Here is an 18,011-nt window from a genome sequence, read left to right as displayed (position 1 = left end):
ATACAAGCATACGCCAATAGTGCAAGCATATCAGACATATGTCAATAATACAAGCATACGCAAAAAATACAAGCATACGCCAATAGTACAAGCATATCATGCATATGTCAATAATACAAACATACGCAAATAATACAAGCATACGCAAATAATACAAGCATATCATGCATATGTCAATAATACAAGCTTACGCCAATAATAGAAATATACGCCAATAATAGAAGCATGCGCCAGTAGTACACGTATATCATGCGAATGTCAATAATACAACCATACGTCTAGGATACGCATATAAGCATACGCCAATACAATTATTCCTCAAAATACAGTCCTTCGCCAATACGATAAACATACGCTATAACCACTCATCAAGAATCCAACATATGCCAATAGTAAAAGCATTTCGTCAATGATTAGCAGACAAACCTAGAACCATACGTCTAGAACACGAGTATGTTCAATTTCAAATGATGAATGGATTATTTGAAAAACAAAAGGCATGAGACAGGACTGTGGATGATAAGATTCAAGGGAAAACCAGGCACGGCGGACCAGGGAGGGATGGGGTGGCTCTAGCACCCCCACCCCACCCATAATTCTGAATAAAAAATATTATTGGTAGTAAATCTTAAGGCAGAGATGAATTTTACTTGTAGAATGCAGGAAATTGCATTTCAGGACATCTAGTTTTCAAAATGTTACGGGGTGGGGAGCATACCCCCGAACCGCTTAGAAACTTTGCTTTGCACCCTCGATTTCAGTCGCCCCACCCCCCCAATGTATACTTGCTTCCGCCGTGCCCGAGAACACATGGACGGAATAACGAGTGGTCGACGTACCCTGACGGATGGATGGTCAGATTCGCCAATTACTACATGCTATACAAATAATTAAAAATCGTTTCATTTCGTAAGCATCCGTATCGGTAAACCTTCTCAGTATTGGAAGTGGTTTTGTTGGTGGTATACAATTTTCTCTCATCCTCAGTTATATAGGACAGAGCGATATCAGGTCATCAGACCACAGTTTTAAATCGATATTTTGTTATTAAAACCTTCATATAAAAGCTATCTTGTTAATTTGTTGTATTAAATTATATTTAACACCACAAATTATATTTAACGCATGAAACAAATACGGTAAATACGATAATGTAGTTTATTTATGATAATATTGTCAAATAAAAACATTACCTTTTCAGCCATCTTTGTCTGTTCGTGTAAAATAATGGTTTGTTTACCGAATGAATGAGAGAAAAAGGACTCCATCATATGCGGTCATGTGGGATAGACAAAGTACGCACTCGGTGGTGAAAATTTCGACCTTGGAACTTGGCAGGCCTCGTTTAATACTCGTTTACTTCACATTTGGGTGAGGTTTGAAAAGTGAGAGTAATATATAAATGCCTTAGACCTTCAAATGAAACAAATTTACATGAATCTGATCAATTTAGAACGTTTCGTTCGAACCTATGAACATAGGCCTAGAAATTTTTTCGGTTGGATTTTGATCGTACTTTGTTAATACGATGTATTTGCACTCGAATCCCGCCTAATACAAATCAGCATCAGCCGCCCATTCAGGGAGACGTTCGAGTTTAATTTGACTCTTGAATCATATATAGATTAGAATAACAAACACAGATTGTAATATGATGACGTCAGTGGTGCTATTATATTGTGCGCATGTGTGTATAAAGGAAGGGAGGAGCCCGGGGGGGACATGTCACCCTAAAACAAAATTGCAATGTCACTTTTTTTTTTAACAACTTATTTACTTTTTTTTATTTTATTAAAGTGCCCTTTTCAGTGATTTGGTTGTGTGTCCTTATACCCTCGGTCCCCTCCCTTAAATATTTCCTGGATCCGCCCTTAAATAAAGTGTGGATGTTGTTATGATATAGCTGTATTGTGTTTCAATGTTAACTGTCTGTATGAAAATTATTTAAAGGAACATTCCTGAGTTTGCTGCATTGCTTGCAAAATTATTTTAGAAAATAAAATGAAATTTAACCTAGTACAAATATTAAAACGATCAGAAACACGTTTAATATACAGCCACTAATATTTTATGCAGAAATGTAATTACAATCGTTAAAAAGTCTCTGTTAGTCGATAACATCTTAAAAATTGCAGCGAAGTCAGGAATGTCTCTTTAATATATATGCATTATCTTTGTAATAAAAAGTTTATGAAAAAACCCATCAATGCGCCCATTGTTATATTTATCTAATTTATAATAAATAGGCCTGTACGCACTTGCAGGATTGTTCTTATTATTTATTTATTTATGGGTTTTTTCGGGGGGGGGGGGGGGGGGCGTGGGTGGGTGGGGAATGTGAGGATGCGTAACTCTCGAAAAGGGACGTTGTAAAACGTGGATCTTGCGGGTCTCATAGAGGTTATAAACTCGGTACCAGTTATTATCATGTTCATATCCCGATAATTAATTCGTTTATACTTAATGGTCAAAGGCCGTGGTATGTGCTTTCCTGTCTGGAAAAGTGCTTATAAAAGATCCCTAAGTTGCTGCATTAGCAAAAATGTAGCGGGTTTCCTCCAATGACTACGTGTCAGAATTACTAAATGTTTGAAAATAGCAATTACTCCGGGGATTTTAATTGTGGTGCAATCAGGAAACGTTAAATGGTGATTGTTTTTACCAGCCACTGATAAAACAGAGAATTGTGGACAAGATCTTTGCGGCGTTCTAGAAACATCTGTATAGATATATGGTAAAAGAGATAATTATATAAAGGTATTTAACAAGTCCTATTTTACCTGTTTAATAACTAAATTGTGATATATGTATGTTAACTGGTGAGTTTTAAGAAGTAGTTTATTTTATTTAACGACAACACTAGAGCACATTGATGTATTAATCATCAGCTATTGGATGTCAAACATTTGGTAATTTTGACATATAGTCTTAGAGAGGAAACCCGCTACATTTCTCCATTAGTAGCAAGGGATATTTTATATGCACCATCCCATAGTCAGGATAGCACATACCACGGCCTTTGATGTACCAGTCGTTGTGCACTGAATGGAGCGAGAAATTGTCCACTGGGCTACGTCTCTCCCCCACCCCCACTCCCGATGACGGGGGCGAGAAATTGTCCACTGGGCTACGTCTCTCCCCCACCCCCACTCCCGATGACCTTTAAACGCTCACGGTTAATAAAGAATTGAAATGTAATATAATAGTAATAATAAGTAATCACAACGTATATTGAATTATTTAATTGATTATTAAAGTGTCAAATGACAATATACATAAAATTATACAAAGCAAACATAAAATAAATTGCCACCTAGCCTAAGTACACTTATTGGACATCTAAAACATTTTATTACATGAAACTAAAAATAATGTTACGATATAAAACTAGAAAGAAAACAACATAACAATTAACGTTGCTAATAATCCATTACTTATTGTATCTGCTTCTAATAATAATAATATATTAACATCTACTATAATGGACAAAGATATACATTTAAAACTATAAAAAAAACCCCTTCAAAATGTTATACGTCTAAAATCTTATTATAATATTAAAAATATTTAAAACATTTAAAAATAAAAAAATAAAAGGATGAACAAAAAGATTACAAATACGCTATAGTAGTAATTAATTATTATTTAAAAATGAAATAAATAAATAAATATGTATTTAATTAAGAAGGCTTTTGCGCCTTTGGAACATATTAAATAAGGTACGAGCAACTAAAGATTGCGCGTCATCATTGATTGTTAAAACTAGTTTTTCATTTAAAGAATGTGTTATAATGTTCATGTGAAGAATACATATGTACAGTTAAAACATATCTAATATCTTCATATATTGGGCAACACAATCAAAAGTGCAATTCATCTTCAACACAATCTGTACAAATAAACAAACACGATCTGTTAAACACGGAATCGGAGGCCTGTTAGATCTTCCCGTTTCAACAGACACAGGGAGGTTACCGGCTCTAAATTTTGAAAACATTTCCCTATGTTGTCTGGGAATCATTACATGTGTATAGATTTCAGGACACAAATCTTCTTTAAATTGTCTACAAGATCTTAATTTATTTCCATTAATATGGTTCTTATCGTTCCATAAATCACGAAACCACTCTTGTTCATCAGTTCTGTTTAAAATAACTGTAACTGATTTTAATGCCAGTTTGACTGACTTGGCCAACTCTAATTCTAAATTAATACCCTTTTTTTTGAAAAAGTTAAAATACGTATTGAATGTAGTCTGTCTAGTCTATAATAACATCTGTTATTATCATATAATAAAGAATGGACAATGATAATTACTCGGCCGTTGGTAACTACTACTGATATAAAACCGGCCTCGATGGCGCAGTAGTTACGCCATCGGACTACAGGCTGGTAGGTACAGGGTTCGCAGCCCGGTACCAGCTCCATCACAGAACGAGTTCTTAAGGGCTCAATGGGTAGGTATAAGGCCACTACACCATCTTCTCTCTCACTAACCAACTAACAACTAACCCACTGTCCTGGACAGACAGCCAGATAACTCAGGTGTGTGCCCAGGGCAGCGTGCGTGAACCGTAATTGAATATAAGCAGGAAAATAAGTTGAAATGAAATACTGATATAAATGGGTTATCACCCTAGTATAATAGTGATTATTAGCACACATTGCCGCGGAAGATTGAAATCACCGTGGCAATCTCCACATACACGTATCTCTCACAGCTGCGTTCATGAACTACACGAATTTGTAAGGTTTAACTATCCATATATATTATTTATAGATACATTAAAAACCAGTTGATTAAATCAACCTTAATTAAAAAGAAAACGGAGAAGAAGAATATTTATTCACTGGCTTGTAATACCGCTTCAAGTAGGCACCATTTTTAAATATATATATATATAATTATATCTATGCAAATATATAAATCGTGTAAACAGGCGATCTGCTGTGAAATAGCCCATGTGCTGTGTGTATAGTGTTGTGTTCTTTTTCCGTGTATTTTGTAATTTACGTTTTGTAAACTGTACCTTTGCCAATAAAAAAGAAAAAGGAAGAATTAGAAAAAAGAAGAAAAGTTTTAACTATCCACATAATATTGACAACATGAATAATACTGACTGAAAATGATCCCATTCGAAACATCTTTACGCTGATTTGGTAATACGTGAACGACAAACACTTTTACCAGGCATAGAACTGACATCTGTTAAAGGGACATTCCTGAGTTTTCTGCATTGTAAGATGTTTTCGACTAATAAAATATTTCTACGATTAAACTTTCATATTAAATATATTTTCTGGTTTAGAATATCAGTGTCTGTATAGTTAATGTGTTTCTGGTCGTCTTAATATTTGTAAGAAGCCCAAACTGGATTTGGTCTTCAAATATTTTCGTACGTACCGCACCAGTCGATGAAGGTAGGGTACACATTTTTAAAATATGCAATTAACCGAGGAACACGCGTGAGCAGGATGTATACGTTATACAATATATACAAGATATGTATAACACTCATTGTCTCTACAGGTATCGTCGGAATATTCACACTACAAATCATCACTGCAATGTAAACACACGTTGGTACAGCAATAACAGCCAGCAGGGTGGTATCATCGGATGGTAATTTCGATAGTATATTAGGACCCATCAAATACAGTGGCACATTGTTATGAGTAATTTCATTTGTCCATTCGCTGATCGTATCCACGTTAGGTGGCCAGTCAAAACACCGACACATTCTACATTCCCTTGGAGCAAATCTCAAGAAAATAAGATCTCGAAAGCCTGACTCTGCACAGACTGTCTGACAAATCATTCCGAATTCAAATTCGTTTTCGTTCAGATATTCGGGAGACAATAGAACTATGAATCTGCGACTTTCGGCAATAGCTTCTCCCATCGCTGGAATAACCAGCCTGTTGGGTGGTAGATCTCTGCTGGGACAGAAAGTTGAAATTTCTCGTGATTCCAATTCACCAGCCAACCACTGTGCATCTTGCTCACGGTTTTCGCTGTACGACAAATACACGGTGATGACATCTTTAAGAATGGGTGGCCGTTCTAATTTCCGAAGTATCAGCAGATTCAGTTTCCAGACGAACCAAACGATTGAGAAAGCAACAAACAGGACATTATATACAAACATGTGTTTCTTTTCTAAATGATATTCGTTGTCCTTATCTATGATATCTTTAAGTAGGGAACAGCTGGGTGCAGTATTATTACTAGTCCAGCAATCCGGCCCCAACTCCATGGAAAGTGCAGAAACATCTGTAGTGTGTTGTCGGTGTCACGTGGAATATAAATGGACATATCACTTCTTCTATTTCCTGTCCTTTGGTTCTTCTGTCATAATAGTATTGTGTGTACCTGATTTCGTGACGACCATATGCATCAGGACACGTACGTAGATGTGATAGTCCTCGGTAAATGATGTCACCTGAATAGGTAACTTCCAGATGTCATCGTAGTGTCTGTGGTAAATTATAAAATTGAGATACGTCAGTAGTGAACAATCGCGAGTCATATCTGTACAAACTGTTAGAATGTCCACTCCATTCACAGTATGGTTCACTAGCACTGCAGTACCAGGGAACCTGTGATGAAACACATTAATATGCAATATTCCGCCTACGGGCACCTGTACATTGATTACTGTAGAAGGAACGTCCTGCAACGAAAACGCCTTTGACAGTTTGTACCGAATCTCAGGAGAATATATTTGCAGTAACTTGTCGACAAAGTAATACTCAGCTAGTATTTTATTTATAGCAAAATGTACAATGCTACATGAAAAGTTTCCGTAGTCATATTCATCGACACTGTCGATTTGTAGAACAGATTGAATAAAACAACTGTCATAATCGTCATCATTATGCGTTTCTAATGACGTGTTAATGTGGTATCTACTGTTGTTCATTATAGATTCTCCGTTTCTAGTGACGTGTTAATGTGGTATCTACTGTTGTTCATTACAGATTCTCCGTTTCTAGTGACGTGTTAATGTGGTATCTACTGTTGTTCATTACAGATTCTCCGTTTCTAGTGACGTGTTAATGTGGTATCTACTGTTGTTCATTACAGATTCTCCGTTTCTAGTGACGTGTTAATGTGGTATCTACTGTTGTTCATTACAGATTCTCCGTTTCTAGTGACGTGTTAATGTGGTATCTACTGTTGTTCATTATAGATTCTCCGTTTCTCCGTTTCTAGTGACGTGTTAATGTGGTATCTACTGTTGTTCATTACAGATTCTCCGTTTCTAGTGACGTGTTAATGTGGTATCTACTGTTGTTCATTACAGATTCTCCGTTTCTAGTGACGTGTTAATGTGGTATCTACTGTTGTTCATTATAGATTCTCCGTTTCTAGTCCAGACTGCAGGATCTCCGATAATCATAAACCCTTTTGGAAAGTGTAGGACTTCTATACAACGAAATGTCACAGCTTCTCCTTTGTATCTGGAATGTACTTCAGCATTTCCATCATAATGTTTGACGTTTTTTAACGGTTGATCCACGTTGATGTAACTTTCATCCAGCCTTGTTTTTAAACCATTAGATAATAATATCCTGTGAATAAGAAGGAATCCCCGTGTGTATAGGAGATACACGAAGAGAACCACAGATGTAATGTAAATAATAACTTTAAACAAACAGTAATTTTCCCTGAATCTCTTAAGTAGACAAGAGCATAAGAGACAAATGGTCTTAAGAGACCACGACAATCTAGAGAAGATCTCCCACCAGTTGTAGAAACACCAGTGTTCGGGGGTGATCTGGTTATCGCCATGGAACATCCAGCTGTATCCAAGAACAATCTGGCAACAAGCTAACACAAACACCTCCAACCATCATTTAACAGTTACATACAGTTTCAGTATGTGTATTAAACAACAGAAACACATTCCAAACATGCTGAAGTATGTCACTAGATTGTGTTGTCTTCACAAGAGATACCCGTTACCTCCTTTGATCACCACAGGAGTCTCAAAACAATATTACATCGTATCATGTTACATCAGTCTGGGGATTCTGGCAAGGCTAAAAATAGAAACCCCAAACGTGGCACAATACACACTGCTATGAACATTAATCTATAACTGTAGCCCACACATGTGCATAATCGAATGTACGTGTGACTTAAGCATATCTGTCTCGGTGGCGTAGTGGTTAAAACACCGGGCGTAAGTCAACTATACCAAGACAAAGCTTGGACACACACGCCTCGCGAATCTAAGGGCATTTTTGGGGGGATTTTTTCTTTTATATGTTTGGAGTTTTGATGTGTGTGTGTGTGTGTGTGTGTGTGTGTGAGTGTGTTTGTGTGTGTGTCTTTTTGTTGTGTGTGTATCTCTTTTTGTTGTGTGTGTATAGTGTGTGTGTGTGTGTCTTTTTGTTGTGTGTGTGTGTCTTTTTGTTGTGTGTGTATCTTTTTGTTGTGTGTGTGTATAGTGTGTGTGTGTGTGTCTTTTTGTTGTGTGTGTGTGTGTGTGTGTGTGTGTGTGGTTTTGGTATGTGTGTATGGGGGAGGGGAGGGACTGTATTTCCAGTTAACACATGAATAAAAGGATTTGTTTAAAACAAGTTTATAATAACTGTCATTAGTTTATTTTATTTTGCAAAATTTATACAGTTTTATAATATAACAATATTGGTAAAGTATTCGCGAAGTGCACAATCGAATAGGATCAAGATATGTCAGTATTGAGTACGTCGTTAAAAAACCAAAACAAACCAAACAAAACAACAACAAACAAAAAAAACCCAAACAAACAGACATATGTTACTGTATACAAAGTTATTATAAACGCCTAGGGTAAAAAATTACCTTTACCGGCTTAAAGTAGACAATAACACCCACAAACCTACACACACTGTATGGTTATTTCCTAATTAAACTACAGTACAGTAAAATAGGTTTTATTTCTTACCAATGGCATATTGAAGGTTAGATATGACAAAAACTATGGTTTAACACGGAGTGTAGATATCTGTACAAGTCATCCCTGCATTCAATTATAATAAATCGGTTAGAAATAATATTTTTGTTACATAAATATAAAAGCAAATATTAAAAATTGGAAAGACGATTGAAACGACACTATCAGGTAGTACTAAACCAAATAACTTCCGGCTGGGTCAAAGTTCGAGGTGCACCCAACTTTTGATAGAGAAGTGAACACCACAAGTCCTGTGAGTGGTTATAAATGTGAGTGTGTTGGTTGTAAAAAATAATAGTTTCATCTGGGTAAAACAAATATGCAATTTTATTTCATCTAGTACCAATGTGTCAAGTAGCCTTGTGCTTGAAACATGTATGGGGTACCTGTAAAATAAAGTACTCGAATTTTGTGCGGAACTAGAGTAGTCATAGACGCTACCCGTTATCTCAGAAACGAGCAGCTTGACCCCCAATTTTTTCTGATTCACTTTAAGTGTGAGGGGTGGTAGTATTTATATCCCTGGCGTTTATGTCGATTGATACGCTGCAGGTAGGAGTTTTAGTCACATATGTTACTATTATCGTCTATGGGATTTGATTTGGTAGTATACACCCATCAAGGGTGTCGGGGAAATCAACTTGAATATTTAAGAAAGTATAATCTTAACGAATTCTATGAACATTTCTCCAAAAGAAAACAGGTTAAATGTAATGAAAGTTTGAGTGAATGTTGTAAGTATCTTCAAGAAGTGGCGATAACTGATAATAATTCAGATATTGGTCCAGCAGCAGACGAGGATGTCATATATTATGAATGTTTATATGAATAGTTAGGCTGTGATATTACTGAATCCGAGTTATTAATTGAAATAATACATTTAAAACATGATAGGAAAGAAAGAAATGTTTTATGTAACGACGCACTCAACACATTTTTATTTACGGTTATATGGCGTCAGACATATGTTTAAGGACCATACAGATATTGAGAGAGAAAACCCGCTGTCGCCACTTCACGGGCGACTCTATTCTATTAGCAGCAAGGGATCTTTTATATGCACCATCCCACAGACAGGGTAGTACATACCACGGCCTTTGATATACCAGTCGTGGTGCACTGGCTGGAACGAGAAATAGCGCAATGGGGCCACCGACGGGGATCGATCTCACACCGACCGCGCATCGAGCGAGCGCTGTACCACTGGGAAGCGTAATAGGAGTCCAAGCTTGAATACGATTTTAAGAGAATTTCTTATTGAATACAGATAATTGTTTCCCCTATCATTAAACTGTAGTACAGTAATATAACTTGTATTTCTTTCCAATAACACATAATAGTGATAATAATTAACCTCAAGGCATATTGAGAGTACTCTGTTCAATAATAACATTTGTTATTACCATATAATAAAAAGTGGACAAGTAACGAAGTCATTGGTAGGCAAATGGGTTATCACCCTAGTGTAATAGTGATTATTAGGATATATCTTCACACATTAGCCAGACTGAGTCATTGGTAGGTAAATGGGTTATCACCCTAGTGTAATAGTGATTATTAGGATATATCTTCACACATTAGCCAGACTGAGTCATTGGTAGGTAAATAGGTTATCACCCTAGTGTAATAGTGATTATTAGGATATATCTTCACACATTAGCCAGACTGAGTCATTGGTAGGTAAATAGGTTATCACCCTAGTGTAATAGTGATTATTAGGACATATCTTCACACATTAGCCAGACTGAATCATTGGTAGGTAAATAGGTTATCATCCTAGTGTAATAGTGATTATTAGGACATATCTTCACACATTAGCCAGACTGAGTGATTGGTAGGTAAATAGGTTATCACCCTAGTGTAATAGTGATTATTTGGACATATCTTCACACACTAGCCAGACTGAGTTATTGGTAGGTAAATAGGTTATCACCCTAGTGTAATAGTGATTATTAGGACATATCTTCACACATTAGCCAGACTGAGTCATTGGTAGGTAAACAGGTTATCACCCTAGTGTAATAGTGATTATTAGGACATATCTTCACACATTAGCCAGACTGAATCATTGGTAGGTAAATAGGTTATCATCCTAGTGTAATAGTGATTATTAGGACATATCTTCACACATTAGCCAGACTGAGTGATTGGTAGGTAAATAGGTTATCACCCTAGTGTAATAGTGATTATTAGGACATATCTTCACACACTAGCCAGACTGAGTCATTGGTAGGTAAATAGGTTATCACCCTAGTGTAATAGTGATTATTAGGACATATCTTCACACACTAGCCAGACTGAGTCATTGGTAGGTAAATAGGTTATCATCCTAGTGTAATAGTGATTATTAGGACATATCTTCACACATTAGCCAGACTGAGTCATTGGTAGGTAAATAGGTTATCATCCTAGTGTAATAGTGATTATTAGGACATATCTTCACACACTAGCCAGACTGAGTCATTGGTAGGTAAATAGGATATCATCCTAGTGTATCATCCTAGTGTTCTTCATAGTGATTATTAGGACATATCTTCACACATTAGCCAGACTGAGTCATTGGTAGGTAAATAGGTTATCATCCTAGTGTAATAGTGATTATTAGGACATATCTTCACACATTAGCCAGACTAGTCATTGGTAGGTAAATAGGATATCATCCTAGTGTAATAGTGATTATTAGGACATATCTTCACACATTAGCCAGACTGAGTCATTGGTAGGTAAATAGGTTTATCATCCTAGTGTAATAGTGATTATTAGGACATATCTTCACACATTAGCCAGACTGAGTCATTGGTAGGTAAATAGTTTATCATCCTAGTGTAATAGTGATTATTAGGACATATCTTCACACATTAGCCAGACTGAGTCATTGGTAGGTAAATAGTTTATCATCCTAGTGTAATAGTGATTATTAGGACATATCTTCACACATTAGCCAGACTGAGTCATTGGTAGGTAAATAGGTTATCATCCTAGTGTAATAGTGATTATTAGGACATATCTTCACACATTAGCCAGACTGAGTCATTGGTAGGTAAATAGGATATCATCCTAGTGTAATAGTGATTATTAGGACATATCTTCACACATTAGCCAGACTGAGTCATTGGTAGGTAAATAGGATATCATCCTAGTGTAATAGTGATTATTAGGACATATCTTCACACATTAGCCAGACTGAGTCATTGGTAGGTAAATAGTTTATCATCCTAGTGTAATAGTGATTATTAGGACATATCTTCACACATTAGCCAGACTGAGTCATTGGTAGGTAAATAGGTTATCATCCTAGTGTAATAGTGATTATTAGGACATATCTTCACACATTAGCCAGACTGTGTCATTGGTAGGTAAATAGGTTATCATCCTAGTGTAATAGTGATTATTAGGACATATCTTCACACATTAGCCAGACTGAGTCATTGGTAGGTAAATAGGTTATCATCCTAGTGTAATAGTGATTATTAGGACATATCTTCACACATTAGCCAGACTGAGTCATTGGTAGGTAAATAGGTTATCACCCTAGTGTAATAGTGATTATTAGGACATATCTTCACACATTAGCCAGACTGAATCATTGGTAGGTAAATAGGTTATCACCCTAGTGTAATAGTGATTATTAGGACATATCTTCACACATTAGCCAGACTGAGTCATTGGTAGGTAAATAGGTTATCACCCTAGTGTAATAGTGATTATTAGGACATATCTTCACACATTAGCCAGACTGAGTCATTGGTAGGTAAATAGGTTATCACCCTAGTGTAATAGTGATTATTAGGACATATCTTCACACATTAGCCAGACTGAGTCATTGGTAGGTAAATAGGTTATCATCCTAGTGTAATAGTGATTATTAGGACATATCTTCACACATTAGCCAGACTGGGTTACAGCCCTAACAATTAAAAAAGTGGCCACGGCAAATAAAATGCCGTGAAAATCGTCTCCACGGCATTTTCCAAGGCAGTTTGGCAGGTAATATGTTAGAGAGGAGTCAGTATTACAAAAATATATAATTAAATAATAAAAGTGACATAGACCATTGAACATTACACAGCCAAATAGATGCTGCAGAAAATTAAAAAACACAGCGGCAATCTTCACGATTTTGGTAACAGAACAACGCTTATCATATTCATTCATCTCTAGCAAAATAATTAAGAACGATAACAATACTAGAAGTTATATCACATATCTCACACGGGTACCTTTAGTTATTATTTATCATGTACCCGGGCCCCATCTACTAGAAGTAACTAAAGTTATAAACAACCCGAGTCGGTAAGTTTTAACTATCCACACAAACAACATGTGTAATGCCAATTAATTTATCATGTACCCGGGCCCCATCTACTAGAACTAAACAAAGTCGTCTCTTGTCAGACCAAAGTTCCAGAATTGATGATGCGAAGCTGTTTTTTTTTTTTTTTTTTTTTTTTTTTAAACCATGGATTGCACAGAAAAGGTGTGTACATTAAATACCGAAATAAGAGGCTTATTTAAACTGCAATCAGAATGCATGCCCTACTTCATACGCGATGGTATTTTGGCTCCAAATGTGGTTTTACGTCATAAGAAAAAAAGCCCGTCCAAATTCGACGTCAAACCGAGGGTCAAAATCGACACACGAAGGTCAAAATCGACACACGAGGGTCAAAATCGAAAACACGAGGGTCAAAATCGACACGCGAAGGTCAAAATCAACGCGCGTGCTGACCAGGGACCAGAAATTTATTTTGTTTGGCCTTAGCCACCATTGTGCATGTTCCTGTCGATTTTTACATGTTTCCAGAAGAATCATATAACAGAAAAAAGCAACAATTAGTACAAAAGATACAAACATCATTTTAACAAAGAAACAGTCATGTTGAGAGTTATTACTAGTCCACCAATCAGGATCCAAGTGTCTGGAAAAAGTCAAAAAAGTTTATTTTGTTTAATACAACACTAGAGCACATTGATTTGTTAATCATCGGCTATTGGATGTCAAACATTTGGTAATTTGACATATAGTCTTACAACTGTTTAGAAATGTCGAAACGTCTGTAGCACTTTTGTTATCCACAGAGGGGAATCTATTTATTTGTATTTTTGGTGTCACATCGAAGAATATATATACTCTTCATAAAAAGTAGGGGAACCTGAAATATTAAAACATTCGTTTTGACTACAGACATCCTAGTAGTTGTCCCGTTTAGGTGCGTGGGGTGTCATTCTCGATTTTGACAATTTCCAGGAAGGTCCATTAATCACTGTGGAACATTATTTCTGTCAATCTTTTTCATTCTGTTGATAATACAGTGTGTGTGTGTGTGTGTGTGTGTGTGTGTGTGTGTCTCTCTCTCTCTCTCTCTCTCTCTCTCTCTCTCTCTCTCTCTCTCTCTCTCTCTCTCTCTCTCTGTGTGTGTGTGTGTGTGTGTGTGTGTATGTGTGTGTGTGTGTGTGTGTGCGACCCATATTCTATTCCCTTCTCTTTGGTTCTTGAGCCATAATAGTATCGTGTGTACCTGATTACGTGACGACCAGGACACACGCATTGTAATGCGTATAGAAGATAGTAGCTATACATCTGTGTTAATAACCCAGCAAGGAGGTAACATCAGAATGTCGTGCAGTGTGTGATACGATATAAAATTGAGATACGTAAGTACTAAACAATCACTAGTTATAGCTGTACAAACTGTGCCAATGTTTGTTTGTTTTGTTTAACGACATCACTGGTTGACGGTGAGTACTGAACAATCACTAGTTATAGCTGTACAAACTGTGCCAATGTTGTTTTGTTTGTTTGTTTTGTTTAATGACGCCACTGGTTGGAATGAAAAAAAACCCAAAAAGCTGAATGGATCCACCGAGGTGGTTCATTCCTGCAACGCAAGCACCTCAAGCGAGCACTCAACCGACTGAGATAAATTCCCCCACCCCTGGTCGAATATCTACTCCGTTCACACTGTGGTTGTTAATCTGACACTAAACAGCCGATGTATGATCGTGCTGGGGTGTCGTTAAACATTCATTCATTCATCCATTAATTAATTAATTCAAAATGGCTCATTATTGACAAAACCCCCAGTTTGTTGTGTTTAACGACACCACTAGAGCACAACGATCGGCACCTGGATGCGAATCTAGTACCTACCAGACTGTCGCTGGACACATTGATTTATTAATCATCGGCTATTGGATGTCAAACATTTGGTAATTTTAACATGTAGTCTTAGAGAGGAAACCCGCCACATCTTCCCATTAGTAGCAAGGGATATTTTGTATGCACATTCCCACGGACAGGATATCACACACCACGGCCTTTGAGTAACACTGGCTAGAGCGAGAAAAGCTCGTTATTGATGTAGCTCCATAATTAAAGTTTGTTTTGTTTAACGACACCACTAGAACACATTGGTTTATTAACCATCGTTTCGTTTGACACAAAGTCTTAGAGGAAACCCGTTACATTATTTTCCATTAGCAGCAAGGGTTTTTTATATGCATTTCCCACGCACAGGACAACACATACCACGACGTTTGATATACAAGTCGTGTTGCATTGGCTAGAACGGAATATAGCCCAATGGGCCACACAATGACGGGAATCGATCCTAGACCTATCGCGTATCAGGGGAACACTCTACCACTGGGCTACGTACCGCTCTCCACACAGTAAGTAGGTAACATCTGGAAAGAACGAAGGAAATGTTTTATTTAACGACGCACTCAACACATTTTATTTATGGTTATATGGCGTCGGACATATGGTTAGAGACCACACCGATATAGAGAGAGGAAACACTCTGTCGCCCCTTCATGGGCTACTCTTTTCGATTAGCAGAAAGGATCTTTTACATGCACCATCCCACAGACAGGATAGTACGTACCACGGCTTTTGTTAAACCAGTTGTGGAGCACTGGCTGAAACGAGAAGTAACATCTGGATGTCACCGTGGAGTCTGTGGTACAGTATACAATTGAGATACAAAAGTACACTCGTCAGTACAAACTGTTTGAAAGTCTCCCCATTCTCAGTATGGTTAGTTATTGCTGCAGCTCCAGAGATAGAGTTTGTTATGTTTAACGACACCACTAGAGCACATTGATTTATTAATCATCGGCTATTGGATATCAGGCATTTGTTTTTCTAATGCAACAAGGGATCTTTTAGTCTTAGAGGAAACCCGCTACATTTGTTTTTCTAATGCAGCAAGGGATCTTTTAGTCTTAGAGGAAACCCGCTACATGTTTTTCTAATACAACAAGGGATCTTTTAGTCTTAGAGGAAACCCGCTACATTTGTTTTTCTAATGCAGCAAGGGATCTTTTAGTCTTAGAGGAAACCCGCTACATTTGTTTTTCTAATGCAGCAGGGGATCTCTTAGTCTTAGAGGAAGCCCGCTACGTTGTGTTTTCCATTAGCAGCAAGGAATTGTTTATATGCCCTTTCCCACAGACAGGACTGCCCCATCCCCGTAAGCGTTCGAGACGGGAGACAGGTAGGGGGTAGGGGAGACAACTGTCCAGCCAGTCTTGGAGTAAATCTTTTCACAGCGTAGTTCCATTAGTCTACTCATAATATTAGTTATAATCCATGAGCGGCTTCAGTAGCGCAGTGGTTAAAGGTCCACGTTTATCAAAAACGTAATTCACTATCTACGTAAACCTTTTACAATATATATGAAGTATCAATAAAATAGATTTTAAAACATTTACCCGTTTTTAATATATTCTCAATAAAAAATCGCGTTTTCCCCATCGATTGCCAAAACGCATGTCGAATCCAAGAACTAAGTCACGTGATCCCGTGACGCGCCAACCGGCATAACATGAAAGCGTGATTTGCAGCCTTTCAGACATTTTACTGGGAAGGTGGAACACGTGTATTTTTAAAAGGCGAAAATTTTGTTCTATTGAATTGAATTGTATGGATGGAATATTCTTTTGGAGATAGTTTACAAATGTAAAATATGCTAAACCATTGTTTCGTGTTTGAATGTATCAAAGCAACAGTTTTTCCGAACTTTAAACAAATCGACAATCACAGGGTTTGCATGGAAGTGGTTCTTAAACAGAACCCGTGCGTAATGGAAAGGACCATCACGATGGGATATGATCTGCAGTGACCACTTCATCCCTGAGGATTGCGACAATTATTTAAGGTGGCTGATAAATTTATATTATATATACCGGCACATGTTCTACGATTGCGCATGATACAGCAAACAAGAAACGACGACGAGCACGAGCATCAAACTTTTTTTTTTTTTAAACTATTAAATTTTATAAAATCATACATACACATGTATATAAATGTGTACATAGTGTGGGTTGTCCCACCCCCCATCCCAATATAAAATCCTGCCTACGCCATTGAAGGGTACTAAGCCTAGAAAGATAAAAAAAATATGGGGCTTGTATTTCATAATTAAATACAAACTTTTTGTGCGTGCGTACGTGTGTGTATGTATATATACACACACACAAACAAACACAGACACGCACACAAAGTTTGTATATATATATATACACACACACACACACGCACGCATACACAGACACACACACATACACACACACACACACACACACACACATATATATATATATATATATATATATATATATATATATATATATATATATATATATATATATATATATATACATACACACACACACATACACACACATACACATACACGCCTTCTATTCCGGACGCAGATTAAACAAAAGAACGGGTCATATAGTAATTAGAACTTGTCTACACAGGCACGCTATCTTGCCCCAACTGTCTACACCGGCATGCGATCATACCTTAAAGCTCTATCCTAACCGGCCGTGAGCGACGAGAGCGATGCGAGCAATTATTTTAGAAATCATTGATTTCCATTGCCGCATCCTAACTGCACGCGCGCGACGCGTGTGTGTGTGTGTGTGTGTGTGTGTTTAGGGGTGACTATTACGGTCAGTTTTACTACTGCAATAGTATTGCGATACTTAGTAGTTAAAATACTATTGCAATAGTATTGCAATACTGTTGTGGAATCTTAAATCGTTTGATAA

This window comes from Gigantopelta aegis, chromosome 7 (assembly GCF_016097555.1).
Source record: "Gigantopelta aegis isolate Gae_Host chromosome 7, Gae_host_genome, whole genome shotgun sequence".
Lineage (NCBI taxonomy): Eukaryota > Metazoa > Mollusca > Gastropoda > Neomphalida > Peltospiridae > Gigantopelta > Gigantopelta aegis.
This window is presented reverse-complemented; position numbering follows the sequence as displayed.